The sequence below is a fragment of the Oncorhynchus keta genome, chromosome 26 (assembly GCF_023373465.1).
Source record: "Oncorhynchus keta strain PuntledgeMale-10-30-2019 chromosome 26, Oket_V2, whole genome shotgun sequence".
NCBI lineage: Eukaryota > Metazoa > Chordata > Actinopteri > Salmoniformes > Salmonidae > Oncorhynchus > Oncorhynchus keta.
The window spans coordinates 40,081,780-40,101,257 of record NC_068446.1 but is presented as its reverse complement, the minus strand read 5'-3'; the positions used below and the strand labels follow the sequence as shown (position 1 = coordinate 40,101,257).

Below are 19,478 nucleotides of genomic sequence, written 5' to 3'. Positions count from 1 at the left end.
GCAAGGGTTGCCTTCCAGAGAGACACCAGAGACTGTAACATCCTCTGCTTCATGGAAACATGGCTCTTCTCGGGATATGTTGTCGGAATCGGTTCAGCCACCGGGCTTCTCCATGCATCACGCCGACAGAGATAAACACCTCTCTGGGAAGAGGAAGGGCGGGGGTGTATGCCTCATGATTAACGACTCATGGTTTAATCATAACAACATACAGGAACTCAAGTCCTTCTGCTCACCCAACCTAGAATTCCTTACAATCAAATGCCGGCCATATTATCTCCCAAGAGAAATCTCGTTAGTTATCGTCACAGCTGTGTACATTCCCCGTCAAGCAGACACCACCACGGCCCTCAAGGAACTTCACTGGACTCTATGTAAACTGGAAACCATACTGTATATACTGAGGCTGCATTTATTGTAGCTGGAGATTTTAACAAAGCAAGATTGAGTACAAGGCTACCTAAATTCTAACAGCATATTGATTGTAGTACACGCGGGGGTAATACCCTCGATCACTGCTACTCTAACTTCTGCGATGCATACAAAGCCCTCCCCTGCCCTCCCTTCGGTAAATCCGACCACGATGCCATCTTGCTCCTACCGTCTTATAGGCAGAAACTTAAACAGAATGTACCAGTGACTAGAACCATTCAACGCTGGTTTGACCAATCGGAATCCACGCTTAAAGATTGTCTTGATCATGCGGACTGGGATATGTTCCGGTCAGCCTCAGAGAACAACATTGATCTATATGCTGACTCTGTGAGTGAGTTCAAAAGGAAGTGCATTGGAGATGTTGTACCCACCGTGACTATTAAAACCTACCCTAACCAGAAACCGTGGATGGATGGCGGCATTCATGCAAAACTGAAAGCGCGAACCACCGCATTTAACCATGGAAAGAGGTCTGGGAATTTGGCTGAATATAAACAGTGTAGTTATTCCCTCCGCAAGACAATCAAACAAGCGAAATGTCAGTACAAGGACAAAGTGGAGTTGCAATTCAATGGCGATTCCAGACAAACTAAACACCTTCTTTGCCCACTTTGAGGATAATACAGTGCCACCGTATCGGCCCGCTAACAAGTACTGCGCCCCTCCCCCCTTCTTTGTGGCCGTCGTGAGTAAAACATTTAAACGTGTTAACCCTCGCGAGGCTGCTGGCTCAGACGGCATCCCTAGCCATGTCCTCAGAGCATGCGCAGACCAGCTGGCTGGTGTGTTTACGGACATATTCAATCACTCCCTATCCCAGTCTGCTGTACCCACATGCTTCAAGATGGCCACCATTTTTCCTGTGCCCAAGAAGAAAAATCTAACTGAACTAAATGACTATCTCCCCGTAGCACTCACTTCTGTCATCATGAAGTGCTTTGAGAGACTAGTCAAAGATCATATCACCTCCACATTACCGGCCACCCTAGACCCACTTCAGTTTTCTTACCGCCCCAATAGGTCCATAAGTCACACTGCACACTGCCCTATCCTATCTGGACAAGAGGAATACCACAATTAAGAATGCTGTTCATTGTCTATAGCTCCTCATTCAACACCATGGTACCCTTCATCAAGCTGGAGGCCCTGGGTCTTAACCCCGCCCTGTGCAATTGGGAACTGGACTTTCTGACGGGCCACCCCAGGTGGTGAAGGTAGGAAACAACATCTCCACTTCACTGACCCTCAACACTGGGGCCCCACAAGGGTGTGTGCTCAGCCCCCTCCAGTACTCCCTTTTCACCCACGACTGCACGGCCATGCACGCCTACAGCTCAGTCATCAAGTTTACAGATCACACAACAGCAGTGGGCTTGATTACCAACAATGATGAGACAGCTTACAGGGAGGAGGTGAGGGCACTCGGAGCGTGGTGTCAGGAAAACATCCTCTCACTCAACATCAACAAAACAAAGGAGATGATCGTGGTCTTCGGGAAACAACAGAGGGAGCCCACCCCTATCCAGATCGACGGGACAGCAGTGGAGAAGGTGGAAAGTTCTATGTTTCTCTGCAAACACATCACAGACCAACTGAAATGGTCTACCGACACAGACAATGTGGTGAAGAAGGCGCAACAGTGCCTCTTCAACCTCAGGAGACTCAAGAAATCCTGACAAACTTTTACAGATGCACAATCGAGAGCATGCTATCAGGCTGTATCACAGCCTGGTATGGAAACTGCACCGCCCTCAACCACAAGGCTCTCCAGAGTGTGGTGAGGTCTGCACAACGTATCACTGGGGACAAGCTACCTGCCCTCCATGACATATACAGCACCCGATGTCACAGGAAGGCCAAAAAGATCATCAAGGACAACAACCACCCGAGCCACTGCCTGTTCACACTGCTACCATCCAGAAGGTGAGGTCAGTACAGGTGCATCAAAGCTGGGGCCGAGAGACTGAAAAACTTCTATCTCAAGGCCATCAGACTGTTAAACAACCATCACTAACTCAGTGGGCTGCTGCCTACACTGAGACCCAATCACTGGCCACTTTAAACAATGCCATTTTAAAACGCCATTTTAATAATATTTACATATCTTACATTACTCACATACAGTGTCTTGCGAAAGTATTCGGCCCCCTTGAACTTTGTGACCTTTTGCCACATTTCAGGCTTCAAACATAAAGATATAAAACTGTATTTTTTTGTGAAGAATCAACAACAAGTGGGACACAATCATGAAGTGGAACGATATTTATTGGATATTTCAAACCTTTTTAACAAATCACAAACTGAAAAATTGGGCGTGCAAAATTATTCAGCACCCTTAAGTTAATACTTTGTAGCGCCACCTTTTGCTGCGATTACAGCTGTAAGTCGCTTGGGGTATGTCTCTATCAGTTTTGCACATCGAGAGACTGAAATTTTTTCACATTCCTCCTTACAAAACAGCTCGAGCTCAGTGAGGTTGGATGGAGAGCATTTGTGAACAGCATTTTTCAGTTCTTTCCACAGATTCTCGATTGGATTCAGGTCTGGACTTTGACTTGGCCATTCTAACACCTGGATACGTTTATTTTTGAACCATTCCATTATAGATTTTGCTTTATGTTTTGGATCATTGTCTTGTTGGAAGACAAATCTCCGTCCCAGTCTCAGAGGTCTTTTGCAGACTCCATCAGGTTTTCTTCCAGAATGGTACTGTATTTGGCTCCCTCCATCTTCCCATCAATTTTAACCATCTTCCCTGTCCCTGCTGAAGAAAAGCAGGCCCAAACCATGATGCTGCCACCACCATGTTTGACAGTGGGGATGGTGTGTTCAGGGTGATGATCTGTGTTGCTTTTACGCCAAACATAACGTTTTGCATTGTTGCCAAAAAGTTCAATTTTGGTTACATCTGACCAGAGCACCTTCTTCCACATGTTTGGTGTGTCTCCCAGGTGGCTTGTGGCAAACTTTAAACAACACTTTTTATGGATATCTTTAATAAATGGCTTTCTTCTTGCCACTCTTCCATAAAGGCCATATTTGTGCAATATAATTGTTAGATTTCTTGTTAGATATTACTGCACTGTCAGAACTAGAAGCACAAGCATTTTGCTACCCTCACAGTAACATCTGCAACTGTGTGTTTGTCACCAATAAAATGTAATTTGATTTGAGGACTGCCATCAGTCAGGCTGTTCATGGTCATTTTTAGCAGGTGTATGTTTGTGTTATGAAACTGTAGTTATAAAAACAGTTTGTCAATAGTTTCATGACACATCATTTTCCCAATAGTTTCATGACACATCAGTTTCCCAATAGTTTCATGACACATCAGTTTCCCAACAGTTTCATGACACAACTATACAGACATCTAACAATGGATATGAGTGTCGGGTAGCAATCACTCATAGTTTCATTTTTAACAATATGGACAGTGGGGGAACTCATCCCTCCCTGACTCCCTTCCCGTCCACAGAATAAAGTTATCCAATGACAAATCAGAGGGTGAACTGTCTCCAGAGACAGTACATCTGAGAAGCACTAGGCCTGAAGATGGACCAGCGTCCCCAGCCCCTGTCACTGCTCTACTCTGCCGTCCTTCCACTCCCTAACAGAGGCTTGTGGTAGAAATTTTACTATCCAACAGTGCTGTTGTACATAGCGTTACACAGGCGGGTTGGGAAGCGAACGTATTGATGTTATGTTATGTTATCTGTTTTTATTTTTGATTTGATAGTTTTTGGAGGAAGAATTGAATGATTTCGGTCGTTCGGGCCGGAATTCATTTGCTCCATTGTTTGTTGATGGTTTTTTGTTATTGGCAGCCCAGCTTTCATTTTACAGAGTGGCTTTAAAAGTCATTTGAGAAGTGAGGATAGTCCCATGGAATTACATCCCGGTGGTCTAATTCATTTAGACACGCACGCACGCACGCACGCACGCACGCACGCACGCACGCACACGCGCACACACACACACACACGCACGCACGCACGCACGCACGCACGCACGCACACACACACACACACACACACACACACACACACACACACACACACACACACACACACACACACACACACACACACACACACACACACACACACACACACACACACACACACACACACACACACACACACACACACACACACACACACACTACTACTACTGTGACAGTTATTTTCAGGTCCATCCCTAACAAAGGTTGTTTTGATCCGACTTTGGTTTCTCTGTGACGTGAAAGGTCTTTGGTATGAACCTCTGTGCCTATTGTCCCTCCCGGGCTCCACAAACTGCTCTCAGTTGATGTGGCCTTTTCATGTAAAGCACCTGTCAATTTGTACAGTGATGCTAGTCTGCCTTGAATGTGTAGAATGGGTCCCCCTCTGTGCAAAGGGAGTTGTAATTCCAATTTACAGAGAGAAAGGGAACATTTCCTCTTTCAAAATGTCAGCCCTGGAAAATATGTCAAGGGGCTTGGAAATCAATCCCCTGGAAAACAGGTGGGATGTTTTCATTTAGAAAACCCCCAAGAGGAGTTAATTTACCCATACATTCCACAGTACTGTATTCAAGTGTCAACCATGATGAACACGGACGTGACCTTTTTCTGTCACATATCAAATAGGATAGTCAACGTCATGAAGCCGTGAGAAGCTCTGGAGCAGTTCCTCTGTGTGTATCTATGGAGCAGTTCCTCTGTGTGTATCTCTGGAGCAGTTCCTCTGTGTGTATCTTTGGAGGTATGTATACAGTACTGTATGTGTGGAGGTATGTATACAATACTGTATGTGTGGGGGTATGTATACAGTACTGTATGTATACAATCATGTATGTGTGGGGGTATGTATACTGTACTCTATGTATACAGTACTGTATGTATACAGTACTGTATGTGTGGTGGTATGTATACTGTACTGTATGTATACAGTACTGTATGTATACAATACTGTATGTGTGGGGGTATGTATACTGTACTGTATGTATACAATACTGTATGTGTGGGGGTATGTATACTGTACTGTATGTATACAATACTGTATGTGTGGGGGTATGTATACTGTACTGTATGTATACAATACTGTATGTGTGGGGGTATGTATACAGTACTGTATGTGTGGTGGTATGTATACAGTACTGTATGTATACAGTACTGTATGTGTGGAGGTATGTATACAGTACTGTATGTGTGGAGGTATGTATACAGTACTGTATGTGTGGTGTATGTATACTGTACTGTATGTGTGGTGGTATGTATACAGTACTGTATGTGTGGGGGTATGTATACAGTACTGTATGTGTGGGGGTATGTATACAGTACTGTATGTGTGGTGGTATGTATACAGTACTGTATGTGTGGTGGTATGTATACAATACTGTATGTGTGGGGGTATGTATACAATACTGTATGTGTGGGGGTATGTATATACAGTACTGTATGTGTGGGGGTATGTATATACAGTACTGTATGTGTGGGGGTATGTATACTGTACTGTATGTGTGGAGGTATGTATACAATACTGTATGTGTGGGGGTATGTATACAGTACTGTATGTGTGGGGGTATGTATACAATACTGTATGTGTGGGGGTATGTATACTGTACTGTATGTGTGGTGGTATGTATACAGTACTGTATGTATGGGGGTATGTATACAATACTGTATGTGTGGGGGTATGTATACAGTACTGTATGTGTGGGGGTATGTATACAGTACTGTATGTGTGGGGTATGTATACAGTACTGTATGTGTGGGGGTATGTATACAGTACTGTATGTGTGGGGGTATGTATACAGTACTGTATGTGTGGTGGTATGTATACAGTACTGTATGTGTGGTGGTATGTATACAGTACTGTATGTGTGGTGGTATGTATACTGTACTGTATGTGTGGTGGTATGTATACAATACTGTATGTGTGGGGGTATGTATATACAGTACTGTATGTGTGGGGGTATGTATACAGTACTGTATGTGTGGTGTATGTATACAGTACTGTATGTGTGGTGTATGTATACTGTACTGTATGTGTGGGGGTATGTATACAATACTGTATGTGTGGGGGGTGGTATGTATTTTGGGATGTATGTATACAATACTGTATGTGTGGGGGTATGTATACAGTACTGTATGTGTGGTGGTATGTATACAGTACTGTATGTGTGGTGGTATGTATACTGTACTGTATGTGTGGTGGTATGTATACAATACTGTATGTGTGGGGGTATGTATACAGTACTGTATGTGTGGGGGTATGTATACAGTACTGTATGTGTGGGGTATGTATACAGTACTGTATGTGTGGTGGTATGTATACTGTACTGTATGTGTGGAGGTATGTATACAATACTGTATGTGTGGGGGTATGTATACAGTACTGTATGTGTGGTGGTATGTATACAGTACTGTATGTGTGGTGGTATGTATACTGTACTGTATGTGTGGAGGTATGTATACAGTACTGTATGTGTGGTGGTATGTATACAGTACTGTATGTGTGGTGGTATGTATACTGTACTGTATGTGTGGGGTATGTATACAGTACTGTATGTGTGGTGGTATGTATACTGTACTGTATGTATACAGTACTGTATGTGTGGTGGTATGTATACTGTACTGTATGTGTGGTGGTATGTATACAGTACTGTACTGTATGTGTGGAGGTATGTATACAGTACTGTATGTGTGGTGGTATGTATACAGTACTGTACTGTATGTGCACTTATGTGTAAATCATATGTTACACTGAAATCATCTTTAACACTGAAATCATCAAGCTTATAAAATACATTGTTGATTTAAATGTTTAAGCTCATTGGGAAGTAAAGGAATAAAATACCTGTCTGGGAACATTCATCAACACATTTTGCACAACAACTACCTGTCAACACACGTCCAAAGTGTAAAACCAGATTTTGAGTTCACCGCTTAAGACTGATGCAGACTCTTTGGTGCGGTTTGGACAGGCCTCGACTTTCAACGTCCATTGACGTTGATTTTTGGTCCAGTACGGACCAAATCTGAACCAATCATAGACGTCTATATTTCGCAAGTTTGGACAGCACAGTACGTCAACGTACATTACAGTAGAGCACAGTAAAGAAAAATAAAGTATAGTATGTTACAGTATGATGTACTGTATTGTACTCTACTCTAAAGTACTCTGCTCAATTAAACTGTACTGTACTCTACTGTACTGGACTCTACTGTACTCCACTCTACTGAATTAAGCTCTACTGTACTCTACTGTACTACACTACTGAATTAAGCTCTACTGTACTGTACTCTACTGTACTACACTCTACTGAATTGAGCTCTACTGTACCGTGCTGTACTTTACTGAATAAAACTCTACTGTTCTGTACTGTACTGTACTCTACTGAATACTGTGCTCTAATCTGAACCGTGCTGTACTTTACTGAATAAAACTCTACTGTCCTGTACCGTACTGTACTCTACTGTGGTATACTGTGCTCTAATCTACTGAACTGTGCTGTATTGTACTATGATGTTCAAACTTGTGAAATTTCGCCAAGAAGTCTATGATTTGTTCAGATTTGGTCTGGTCCGAAACAGCCAAATATGTACTTGTTTGGTGACGGGGTTCATTAGAATAATACCCAGCATGCTTTGCAAGTGTTTGTTTTACATTTACATTTTGGTCATTCAGCGGATGTTCTTATATTCAGAGTGATTTACAGGCAGTGCATTCAACTAAGATAGAACAACAACATATCACATTCATAGCAAGAACTAACTATTTCTGTAACCGTTACTGAAAATGTTTTTGTAGTTGAAGAACTGGTCTGTTGGTGAATATATATGTAGATATACTTACTTTGAACTTCATTAAAAAAGCATTCATTAAGTGCGTTCTACTGTTTGAAACAAATGGAAGTGTAATATTTTGTACTGGTGTTAATGCGTTTTATACTGTTTTTATATATACAAATGATGTTAGAGAAATATGTTAATTTTTTTTAGGAAAATACTTTTTAAAACATTTATTCCAAAAGAATGAAAATTTAAAAAAGTGCATGTGACAGATGGGAGCAATATGACATATTCTGTTGTAATCTTCAATTGGCTCTTCTTTCCTTTTATTATATGGATTTAGTAGTAGTGCTTCTACATCTGCATTACTTGCTGTTTGGGGTTTTAGGCTGGGTTTCTGTACAGCACTTTGAGATATCAGCTGATGTAAGAAGGGCTTTATAAATACTTTTGATTTGATTTAGCTGAAAGTAATTATTGTGAAATAATGCTTCCTTCATTGAGAATGTATGTGTTGAAAATTGGCCATAGAATCAACGACCAAAGAAAATGTACTTTTTCAACATCTGTAAATTATGTATTTTTCATTCAGAACCCGTAAATGAACCTGATTCCAACGTCCGGAAAATACTCCTTTGCAACGTCTGGGAAATATGTGTTTTCACCTTACATTCAGAACCAAAAAAGAACATAACGCCTGGAAGTTATGTATTTGTATTATAGACGTCTTTTCAACATCATTTTGCTTACTGGGTTGCTGCCGATGACTATTTGCATCTTTCTCTGGCTGAGTTTGTTTTGATTGCCAATAATAATAATCCATGATAATTCAACTACTATTACAACTACTATTACAACTACTACCAATATTATAACTACTACCAATATTATAACTACTACTACTATTACTATAACTACTACTACTATTACTATAACTACTACTAATATTATAACTACTACTACTATTACTATAACTACTACTACTATTACTATAACTACTACTAATATTATAACTACTACTCCTACTATTATAACTACTACTACTACTATTACTATAATTACTACTATTACTATAACTACTAATATTATAACTACTACTATTACTATAACTACTACTAATATTATAACTACTACTACTATTACTATAACTATAACTATTACTATAACTACTACTACTACTACTATAACTACTACTACTAATATTACTATAACTACTACTACTAATATTATAAATACTATTACTATAACTACTACCACTATTACTATAATAACTACTACTACTACTATTACTATACCTACTACTACTACTATTAATATAACTACTACTACTATAACTACTACTACTAATATTACTATAACTACTACTACTAATACTTTAACTACTATTACTATAACTACTAATATTATTACTATACCTACTACTACTAATATTACTATAACTACTACTACTAATATTATAACTACTATTACTATAACTACCACTAATATTATAACTACTATTACTATAACTACTACCACTATTACTATACCTACTACTAGTATAATAACTACTACTACTACTATTACTATAACTACTACTATTACTATACCTACTACTATTACTATAACTACTACTACTACTAATATTATAACTACTACTACTACTATTATAACTACTACTACTAATATTATAACTACTACTACTATTACTATAACTACTACTACTAATATTATAACTACTACTACTACTATTATAAATACTACTACTAATATTATAACTACTACTACTACTATTATAACTACTACTACTAATATTATAACTACTACACCTATTACTATATCTACTACTACTACTATTACTATAACTACTACTACTATTATTATAACTACAACTACTGCTACCACTACACCTCGTTATTGTCCACCACAAATAACCAAAGTCATATCCATCATCACAATCGTTAAAATAACACTATAGTACTGTCAACATAATTTCCCGAATCGCACTATCACAATGAAGCCTTCCCCGCTGGAACTGAGAATAGATTCCACACCAAACCAGTGTTAATAATAGATATTTGCTCCATCATATTGTCAGTTAGCTAGTTAATTGAAACGTACTGTAGTCGTGTGGCTGAGCGTTGAGATGGTGCTGACCATTAGATATATAGCTTATGTCTTAATTTATAAGACACGGTGAACCAGGATGAGCCTGGAGCTAAAGCGAGCCAGAGAGAGCAGCTGTAATTAGTGGATGTGCCTCACGTTAGAAACACTTATCACCCCGAGGGCAGATCTGGCATGGGTCGTCTTCATTACACCAAACGGAAGAAAATGGCTTGAAACAGGGAGGAACTACCTGAATTTGTCCAATAACAAATGCTCGTTTTTATTTTCCACTGCAACGCGTTTTGCTACACTGTGTCCCGATGAAAACGACCCTATGTGTTCATAGGTACATTTGCATAGCCTGTTTTTTGAATGGGGTACATTAGCGACTAGTTGTGTTTGGATGAACAAAACCAGGATAAAACAGGACCATTTATCTCTGGATCGTATAGCTCTAGCATATCTCTAGCATATCTCATGCCTGCTCTTAATGTTCTTCATTTCTGATCATTTCCAGGTAGGCCTACAGTAGAGTAATACCCAGGTTCTATTTTTCTGCAGATCCCTCCCTCGTTGCCGCCCATTGCCATCACAACTGTCTCTCTCACCGAAGTGTAGGCTTCCCTCCTAACTAGAGAGCGTAATGCGCCTGCTCAGCAGTTTAAACCGATTGACAGAAGACAAGCATCAGCGAGAGACGTGACACGGAGCTCCATATGCAATATTGTGACAAAACAAAAAATATGAAAGAAATGGTGATTATCTTGAGCTACTGTAGATACAACCTGGAGTGAATAAGATGTCTATTGAAGAAGCCAACCAAGGGTTGCCGTTTTGAAGACAGTGATCTTTTCATTCGTGGAAATGGAATTTGTATGAGTTTTTGAGTGCCGCATTTGTAAGCAGACGGAGTGCAGAGAAGAGTGAATTCAAGCAACAGTAGAGGTGAGCCATAACGTCCCTCACACTTACACACAAGGACATATTTTATACAGTCTTATGACGAGGGCGGGAGCTTTTTGTTCACGACACAAACATCAAATCTACCCAACTGCCCCATGGTGCAAAGCCACTGTATATTGTCATCAAGTCTAATGCAAGCTGCTGCATAACGTACGTTGAATGGCACAACTATCGTGTCCATTCAGCTGCAGCACAGAGACGTTTGTTGGGCTGTTATGTCGGAAATAACATGTGACACATATAGCCTCGAGTAGACGACAACATTCAGGCTTTCTTTACGTTTGGTTACGCGGTCGAGAACCACTAGCTCAGTCACCCTAAAAGGCTCGAAGAAGCATCATTCTCACCCCGTTGCCTTTGATCATGTAAATGATGTTGTTTTCTCAAACACAGTGCAAATTCAACATATATTTCCCGAACTGCTGGGTAGTATTGTTGACCCCCCAACCTATCAAACATAGGCTACCAATACAGTAAGGAGCCTGCAGTTTATCACAACGTGACACATTTGGTTGAGTTACTTTGTATGCAGACTAGTACTATTCCATGTCGCAGGGGGGGTAGAGCACTCAATGAAAAGTAATGACACTTTGACAGGCGTTGTTGTACACCTAGAGCCACTGCGTTATGTGCCGCTGGTCAACGGGGCTTATTCAGTGACGTTTCGTTGCTGTTGCGTCAGAGCAACAATATATTCATTATTTATCTACGTTAACGGTATAATATATTTATTTTAGCCATTCATGACATTTTCTTTTAAGATTTTCTTTTACATTTTCATGTACTCTACAAAGCACACGGGGTAGTTGAACATCTTTTGACACAAACCTGAATTTAATTGAACTGAACCCACCCAACCCATGTCTTAAGCACTGCAGAAGATGAGAGCTCCAAACTTGGCTTACCTTTCAACAGGGAACATGGTACCTCACTCCTAGCTCATAGTCCACTCAATGTCCCATAGTGGGAGAAGCCATAGGCATGGAGACCCACCCACCCCTCCAACTATTAACTGCAGACATTGAGCAACAGTCGCTATGGACCTTGGGCATTCCTCTTGAAATACCACAGTGATGTCATTCTTCTCAACAGGGCAGATGGGCTGAAGCCATTATGGTGCTGAGAGGTGATATCTCCTCAGCATAAAGTTTACATCCAACGGTATCCATTTACAGCTAGGCGTTTATGGCGAGAGTTCAGTTCACAAGTGATGATCTATCGATTCCCGACGTCATTTCATGTTTTCATGTGAAGCTGAGCTATTTTGTCGTTCAAACAGGCAGAAATACAGCCAGTATGACACGTTTTGCATTATATGTCAAAAAGTGATTGAAATCAAATGTAAAGACCCTTAACCCAGTGGAGGTGGTGTCGTTCTGTTCTAGTGATAACCCAGTGGAGGTGGTGTCCGTTCTGTTCTAGTGATAACCCAGTGGAGGTGGTGTCCGTTCTGTTCTAGTGATAACCCAGTGGAGGTGGTGTCGTTCTGTTCTAGTGATAACCCAGTGGAGGTGGTGTCGTTCTGTTCTAGTGATAACCCAGTGGAGGTGGTGTCCGTTCTGTTCTAGTGATAACCCAGTGGAGGTGGTGTCCGTTCTGTTCTAGTGATAACCCAGTGGAGGTGGTGTCCGTTCTGTTCTAGTGATAACCCAGTGGAGGTGGTGTCCGTTCTGTTCTAGTGATAACCCAGTGGAGGTGGTGTCCGTTCTGTTCTAGTGATAACCCAGTGGAGGTGGTGTCCGTTCTGTTCTAGTGATAACCCCGTGGAGGTGGTGTCCGTTCTGTTCTAGTGATAACCCAGTGGAGGTGGTGTCCGTTCTGTTCTAGTGATAACCCAGTGGAGGTGGTGTCCGTTCTGTTCTAGTGATAACCCAGTGGAGGTGGTGTCCGTTCTGTTCTAGTGATAACCCAGTGGAGGTGGTGTCCGTTCTGTTCTAGTGATAACCCAGTGGAGGTGGTGTCCGTTCTGTTCTAGTGATAACCCAGTGGAGGTGGTGTCCGTTCTGTTCTAGTGATAACCCAGTGGAGGTGGTGTCCGTTCTGTTCTAGTGATAACCCCGTGGAGGTGGTGTCCGTTCTGTTCTAGTGATAACCCAGTGGAGGTGGTGTCCGTTCTGTTCTAGTGATAACCAAGTGGAGTTGGTGTCCGTTCTCTTCTAGTGATAACCCTGTTGAGGTGGTGTCCGTTATGTTCTAGTGATAACCCAGTCGAGGTGGTGTCCGTTCTGTTCTAGTGATAACCCCGTTGAGGTGGTGTCGTTCTGTTCTAGTGATAACCCAGTGGAGGTGGTGTCCGTTCTGTTCTAGTGATAACCCAGTGGAGGTGGTGTCGTTCTGTTCTAGTGATAACCCAGTGGAGGTGGTGTCCGTTCTGTTCTAGTGATAACCCAGTGGAGGTGGTGTCCGTTCTGTTCTAGTGATAACCCAGTGGAGGTGGTGTCCGTTCTGTTCTAGTGATAACCCAGTGGAGGTGGTGTCGTTCTGTTCTAGTGATAACCCAGTGGAGGTGGTGTCCGTTCTGTTCTAGTGATAACCCAGTGGAGGTGGTGTCCGTTCTGTTCTAGTGATAACCCAGTGGAGGTGGTGTCCGTTCTGTTCTAGTGATAACCCAGTGGAGGTGGTGTCCGTTCTGTTCTAGTGATAACCCAGTGGAGGTGGTGTCCGTTCTGTTCTAGTGATAACCCAGTGGAGGTGGTGTCCGTTCTGTTCTAGTGATAACCCAGTGGAGGTGGTGTCCGTTCTCTTCTAGTAACCTACTGGCCTTTGTGTGCGCTCTACTAAACACTTACTCATGTGATAAGTCACAACGGTCTAGGAGATTTGTCACATCGTGATGTGCCAAACTGCCCATGCCATGTAAGTATTTTCAAAGAGGCATTTTCAAAGAGGCCTTTTTTCCAAATTGACCCAACATTTGGTCCAAGCACTGTATGACATTTTAGCTTAATATGGTTAGAAAACATATGGGAAAAGGAATTAGATTAAGCCTGCATCCGTCTAAGCTATTTATTGAATGTATGAAACCTTGTTTATTTTTGCTGTAATAGCCCATGGTGCATTTAACAGTCAAAGAGGAATTAAAGGAATGTTTAAAGAAAAATAAACTAATCTGACTGCTTCCCACCATATCTGTCCAAAGATATTAAATTCATCTCCCCGTTCAGTGAGCGCTCTTCAAAGGACAATGTGTCACTGGCACAGATCGTTAGTGTGATATCAGCATTTTGTTTGATTCCAACATGGCCTGATTCTTATTGGGGCATTTGTTTCTTGTCTGTCTGCTGCTCAAAGCTAGGCCTTCAAGTGAGTCTCTTTATGTCTTATGTCATACTATTTATGTATCCATTTATCTACTTGAACCTAAGTATTATGGTTGCAAGAAGATTCTTCCTTTACAGTAGGTAGGTATTGTTACGCAACAATGTCCCCGCTCTGTGATGTTGTTCAACAGTCTCCATCTCTGTGGGGATAGAACCATGTTGTCACAGAGATTGAGAGCCAATGCTAACATGTGTCTGTCTTGCTACGTGTTCTCCTCTCTGTGACATCAGCCAGCAGCTGGGGAAGAGGGCAGTGGACACTCCCCCTGGCGCAGCTGTGTTAGAACATGGCAATGCCCACTGGCTGCACTCTATCTGCTGCCTATAGATGGAACAAGAGAGAGAGAGAACAAAGAGATGTGGACAGGCAGACACCTAGAGAGAACAAAGAGATGTGGACAGGCAGACACCTAGAGAGAACAAAGAGATGTGGACAGGCAGACACCTAGAGACAATAAAGAGATCAAAGAGATGTGGACAGGCAGACACCTAGAGAGAATAAAGAGATCAAAGAGATGTGGACTAGAGAGAGAACAAAGAGATGTGGACAGGCAGACACCTAGAGAGAATAAAGAGATCAAAGAGATGTGGACAGGCAGACACCTAGAGAGAATAAAGAGAACAAAGAGATGTGGACAGGCAGACACCTAGAGAGAATAAAGAGATGTGGACAGGCAGACACCTAGAGAGAATAAAGAGAACAAAGAGATGTGGACAGGCAGACACCTAGAGAGAATAAAGAGATGTGGACAGGCAGACACCTAGAGAGAATAAAGAGATGTGGACAGGCAGACACCTAGAGAGAATAAAGAGATCAAAGAGATGTGGACAGGCAGACACCTAGAGAGAATAAAGAGATCAAAGAGATGTGGACAGGCATACACCTAGAGAGAATAAAGAGATGTGGACAGGCACAACAAATATAAAGAACCATGTCAGTGGACTCTCCTTTAGGAGCCAGTCCATGATCAGAAACACAGACATACCCACGGGTACATAGTATAGACATACCCACGGGTACATAGTATAGACATACATAGTATAGACATACCCACGGGTACATAGTATAGACATACCCACGGGAACGTAGTATAGACATACCCACGGGTACATAGTATAGACATACCCACGGAAAGATAGTATAGACATACCCACGGGTACATAGTATAGACATACCCACGGGTACATAGTATAGACATACCCACGGGAACATAGTATAGACATACCCACGGAACATAGTATAGACATACCCACGGGTACATAGTATAGACATACCCACGGGAACATAGTATAGACATACCCACGGGAACATAGTATAGACATACATAGTATAGACATACATAGTATAGACATACATAGTATAGACATACCCACAGGAACATAGTATAGACATACATAGTATAGACATACCCACGGGAACATAGTATAGACATACATAGTATAGACATACCCACGGGAACATAGTATAGACATACCCACGGGTACATAGTATAGACATACCCACGGGAACATAGTATAGACATACCCACGGGTACATAGTATAGACATACCCACGGGAACATAGTATAGACATACCCACGGGAACATAGTATAGACATACATAGTATAGACATACATAGTATAGACATACATAGTATAGACATACCCACAGGAACATAGTATAGACATACATAGTATAGACATACCCACGGGAACATAGTATAGACATACATAGTATAGACATACCCACGGGAACATAGTATAGACATACCCACGGGAACATAGTATAGACATACCCACGGGAACATAGTATAGACATACCCATGGGTACATAGTATAGACATACCCACGGGTACATAGTATAGACATACCCACGGGTACATAGTATAGACATACCCACGGGAACATAGTATAGACATACCCACGGGAACATAGTATAGACATACATAGTATAGACATACATAGTATAGACATACATAGTATAGACATACCCACGGGTACATAGTATAGACATACATAGTATAGACATACCCACGGGTTCATAGTATAGACATACCCACGGGAACATAGTATAGACATACCCACGGAACATAGTATAGACATACCCACGGGTTCATAGTATAGACATACCCACGGGACATAGTATAGACATACCCACGGGACATAGTATAGACATACCCACGGGAACATAGTATAGACATACATAGTATAGACATACATAGTATAGACATACATAGTATAGACATACCCACGGGAACATAGTATAGACATACATAGTATAGACATACCCACGGGTTCATAGTATAGACATACCCACGGGAACATAGTATAGACATACCCACGGGAACATAGTATAGACATACCCACGGGAACATAGTATAGACATACATAGTATAGACATACCCACGGAACATAGTATAGACATACCCACGGGTACATAGTATAGACATACCCACGGGAACATAGTATAGACATACCCACGGGTACATAGTATAGACATACCCACGGGAACATAGTATAGACATACCCACGGGAACATAGTATAGACATACCCACGGGAACATAGTATAGACATACCCACGGGTACATAGTATAGACATACCCACGGGTACATAGTATAGACATACCCACGGAACATAGTATAGACATACCCACGGGTACATAGTATAGACATACCCACGGGAACATAGTATAGACATACCCACGGAACATAGTATAGACATACCCACGGGTACATAGTATAGACATACCCACGGGTACATAGTATAGACATACATAGTATAGACATACCCACGGGTACATAGTATAGACATACCCACGGGAACATAGTATAGACATACCCACGGGTACATAGTATAGACATACCCACGGGTACATAGTATAGACATACATAGTATAGACATACCCACGGGTACATAGTATAGACATACATAGTATAGACATACCCACGGGAACATAGTATAGACATACCCACGGGTACATAGTATAGACATACCCACGGGTACATAGTATAGACATACCCACGGGAACATAGTATAGACATACCCACGGGTACATAGTATAGACATACCCACGGGTACATAGTATAGACATACATAGTATAGACATACCCACGGGTACATAGTATAGACATACCCACGGGTACATAGTATAGACATACCCACGGGTACATAGTATAGACATACCCACGGGAACATAGTATAGACATACCCACGGGTACATAGTATAGACATACCCACGGGTACATAGTATAGACATACCCACGGGTACATAGTATAGACATACCCACGGGTACATAGTATAGACATACCCACGGGTACATAGTATAGACATACATAGTATAGACATACCCACGGGAACATAGTATAGACATACCCACGGGTACATAGTATAGACATACCCACGGGTACATAGTATAGACATACCCACGGGTACATAGTATAGACATACCCACGGGTACATAGTATAGACATACATAGTATAGACATACCCACGGAACATAGTATAGACATACCCACGGGTACATAGTATAGACATACATAGTATAGACATACCCACGGGAACATAGTATAGACATACCCACGGGTACATAGTATAGACATACCCACGGGTACATAGTATAGACATACATAGTATAGACATACCCACGGGTACATAGTATAGATATACCCACGGGTACATAGTACAGACATACATAGTATAGACATACCCACGGGTACATAGTATAGAGAACACTGACAGGCAGTACTGTTAATACCTGGGGTACATAACACAATGGCTTGGGGGCATAGATTTTTATATGTAACATTTATTTAACTAGGCAAGTCAGTTAAGAACACATTCTTATTTACAATGACGGCCTACCAGGGAACAGTGGGTTAACTGCCTTGTTCAGAACGACTGATTTTTTTTAACCTTGTCAGCTCTGGGATTCGATCCAGCAACCTTTTGGTTACAGGCCCAACGCTCTAACAACGAGGCTACCTGCCACCCCAATACAAAGCGCACCCCTATAGCTAGCTCTGGCGTGGAGGTCTATAGAAACAGCCTTCTGTATCCAGCCCACATGAACTCCTGTTGTTGATATTTACCCACTCAGGAAGATCACTTTGATTCTGTTTGGGCTGTAAGTCGGCGGCTTAGCGTAGCTAGAAGCCAAATCCCAGCTTGCTTGGTTGAACGGCAGCTGAAACACGCAGGGACAATGGCAGGAGGAGACTCAGAGGATGTGGCGAAAGTCAATAGGGCTTAATGGCCATTGTGATACACAATAACAGTCCTGAATCCCGAGTCTGCCGTTGACTGCAATGGGAGCTAAAGTAGTGCTAACAGCAAGACGTTAGCCTAGCCATTCAATGTAAAAGGAAGAATGAAAAGACAGCTGAATATATGATAATGGTAAACTAGCAGTTTGCTTTTTTAATGGTAAACTAGCATAGCTTCCTTTTTAATGGTAAACTAGCATAGCTTCCTTTTTAATGGTAAACTAGAATAGCTTCCTTTTCTAATGGTAAACTAGCATAGCTTCCTTTTTAATGGTAAACTAGCATAGCTTCCTTTTTAATGGTAAACTAGCATAGCTTCCTTTTTAATGGTAAACTAGCATAGCTTCCTTTTTTAATGGTAAACTAGCATAGTTTCCTTTTTTAATGGTAAACTAGCATAGCTTCCTTTTTTAATGGTAAACTAGCATAGCTTCCTTTTTAATGGTAAACTAGCATAGCTTCCTTTTTAATGGTCAATTAGCTTCCTTTTTAATGGTCAATTAGCTTCCCTTTTTAATGGTAAACTAGCATAGCTTCCTTTTTTCATTGAGTGTCTCTTAGCATCAGCTTATTCACTGAGAAGTTGATTGTAGGTGGTCCATTCGGTCTTTAGTTAGTCAGTTTAGCAGCTAATGCTGATGTTTGCATTGT

General features: G+C 41.5%; 1 protein-coding gene and 1 long non-coding RNA gene across 2 annotated transcripts in view; one reads left to right on the top strand and one right to left on the bottom strand.

Moving 5' to 3' along the window:
• Positions 1 to 10,943: 10,943 nt before the first annotated feature.
• The window catches only part of LOC118378820 (unconventional myosin-IXAa-like), a 311,583-nt gene continuing 303,048 nt past the window's right edge, over positions 10,944 to 19,478 (top strand). The window contains 1 exon segment of the mRNA XM_052480840.1: positions 10,944 to 11,245. The gene's annotated coding sequence lies outside the window, so the exon portion shown is untranslated.
• On the bottom strand, positions 13,777 to 15,663 carry LOC127912094 (uncharacterized). The gene is made up of 3 exons (XR_008080670.1): positions 15,266 to 15,663; positions 15,143 to 15,230; positions 13,777 to 15,072 (listed from the first exon to the last, which is right to left on the bottom strand). It is a non-coding gene; the product is annotated as an uncharacterized LOC127912094 (long non-coding RNA).